The sequence below is a fragment of the Micropterus dolomieu genome, linkage group LG01, assembly GCF_021292245.1.
Source record: "Micropterus dolomieu isolate WLL.071019.BEF.003 ecotype Adirondacks linkage group LG01, ASM2129224v1, whole genome shotgun sequence".
Taxonomy (NCBI): domain Eukaryota; kingdom Metazoa; phylum Chordata; class Actinopteri; order Centrarchiformes; family Centrarchidae; genus Micropterus; species Micropterus dolomieu.
The window spans coordinates 55,099,474-55,102,038 of record NC_060150.1 but is presented as its reverse complement, the minus strand read 5'-3'; the positions used below and the strand labels follow the sequence as shown (position 1 = coordinate 55,102,038).

General features: G+C 51.1%; 1 protein-coding gene across 1 annotated transcript in view; it reads right to left on the bottom strand.

Annotated features, from left to right (window-relative positions):
* Positions 1 to 2,565, bottom strand: part of LOC123958389 (B-cell receptor CD22-like) — a gene marked incomplete at its 5' end in the record, with an annotated part of 47,726 nt that overhangs the window by 43,283 nt on the left and 1,878 nt on the right. The window lies entirely within an intron of this gene.

The window sequence follows — 2,565 nt, the reverse complement described above, 5'->3', positions numbered from 1 at the left end:
ACCACCAAGCCACCTACCCATCAAGGGCCGAGAACTCCAGGCACAAACCCAGAACAAAGCAGAGCACAGCCCTGCTCCGCACCCACACTGCACATCCCGAAAACTAACTATATACGTCAGTATCCAGAGGGGTCCAACAACTGGCAACAACAGAGAAATGGGGAAGCATGGATCCGAGGCCAACGAACAGGGACGCAAACTGGTCCCTCCAAGCCAATGAGGAAATGCCTCCCCCGGACTCCAATGCACAAACTAAATGCCCAGCAGCCATTCAGAGACCCTGCCCAGGGAAAAAGCACAATGGACTTCTTCAGTTTTGACTGACTGGTAGGGAAACCTCTGTGGGATCGTTAGCTAGGATCGTTGATACCACTGGTTCGTTAATGCTCCTGGCTGTGGTAATGACAGTCATCTTGGTCGTTAGAACCACCCGTGGCCAAGTTTGAATGACCATCGTTGACATCCTCAACTGAGGCCAAGAGGAAATGCTTGTTCAATTTCCTGGGAAGTGATGACAGGACAGCATTGTAAGTGTGGGATGAGTGGTATGAGCGGTATGAGCATAGACCCCCTCCACTGTTCAATGGCAGCTTCTCAACCCGGGTGTAAATGGATTCCCTGACACCTCTTTCAAACCCTCCATCTTCTGTCCAAAAAGTTTCACCTGGTGATCCTCAAACGAGTGTCCTTTATCCTTCAGATGTAAATAAACTGCTGAGGCTACGTGCGTATCTATGTCGTAGGCTGCGCACGTAGCCATGCATTTATACTTGTGCATCGGTGTCCCCGTCGTTCTGCAATTAAACCCCCAAACGCTAGTCTGCAATAGCGCTACAGCTCCCAGTGTTGACTTTTGCCGGCCGAGCAGGCCAACGTCTGGTTTAGCGCTCTGCTAACGTGAGGGGGAGTAAAATTTTATACGTGCGCCTGGTGTAGCCTTTTCAAATCTTATCAACCGAATGGATCGCATTCTGATAGGGAAACGAGTCATTTCACTCGGGTTGTGACGGTCAAATATATTGATCCACCGCATCCTTATGCTCGAACATGGTGTTCGTTATAGACAATCCATGACTAGCACAGAAGTCTAACAACAAACACCCACTCGGGTTCAGATCAGGGGGGCCATTCCTCCCAATCACGCCTTTCCAGGTATCTCCATCATTGCCCACATGCGCGTTGAAGTCTCCCAGCAGAACTATGGAGTCCTCTACTGGAGCCCCATACAGAACTCCATTCAGGGTCTCCAAGAAGGCCGAATACTCTAAACTGCTATTTGGTGCATATGCACAAACAACAGTCAGAGTTTTCCCCCCCCAGTACCCGAAGGTGTAGGGAGGTGACCCTCTCGTTCATCCCCTATCAAGGAGTACGGTTCCAGAGACCGTACTCCTTGAGAGACGCACCGAGACTGTGCGTGGAGGTCAGCCCCACCAGATCTAATTGGTAGCGCTCCATCTCCCGCACAAGTTCCGGCTCCTTCCCTTACAGAGAGGTGACGTTCCACGTCCCCAGAGCCTGCCTCTGCCGCCTGGGTCTGGTCCGTCGAGGTCCCTGACCCCTGTGGATCTTCCGATGGCACTCGACCCCTGTGGATCTTCCGATGGATGGTGGGTCCAAAGGATGGAGAGGGGGGTGCCACGTTGCTTCTTCGGGCTGAGCCCGGCCGGGCTCCGTGGCAAACCCGGCCACCAGGCGCTCGCCGACGAGCCCTCCCTCTGGGCCTGGCTCCAGACGGGGGCCCCGGGCTTCCTCCGGGCAGGGTCTCTCCTCCTCTTCCTCGATTTGTTATCAAGGGGCCTTTGTGAACCATTCTCAGTCTGGCCCCTCACCTGGAACCACTTTGCCTTGGGAGACCCTACCAGGAGCACTAAGCTCCCGACAACACAGCCTCCAGGTTCACCGGGGCACATAAACCTCTCCACCACGATAAGGTGATGGTTCCCGGAGAGATATCTATCTATATATATATATACACACAGTGGGGGAAATAAGTATTTGACCCCTTGCTGATTTTGCAGGTTTGCCCACTTACAAAGAATGCAACGATCTATAATTTTAATTATATGTACATTCTAACAGTGAAAGACAGAATCCCAAAGAAAATTCCAGAAAATCGCATCATATGAATTTATTAAAATTGATAACCATCTGATGAGGAAAAACAAGTATTTGACCCCCTGGACAAACAGCATGTTAATATTTTGTAGAAAAGCCATTATTGGCCAGCACAGATGTCAAACGGTTTTTATAGTTGGTGACAAGGTTTGTGCACATTTCGGCAGGGATGTTGGCCCACTCCTCCCTGCAGACAGCCTCCAAATCATGCAGGTTCCGAAGTTGTCGCCTGGCAACTCGAATTTTAAGCTCCCTCCAAAGATTTTCAATTGGATTCAGGTCTGGAGACTGGCTAGGCCACTCCAGAACCTTGATGTGCTTCTTCTTCAGCCACTCTTTTGTTGCTTTGGCGGTGTGCTTAGGGTCGTTGTCGTGCTGAAACACCCATCCTCGACCCATCTTCAGCTCTCTCACTGAGGGAAGGAGATGTTGGTCCAGAATTCCACG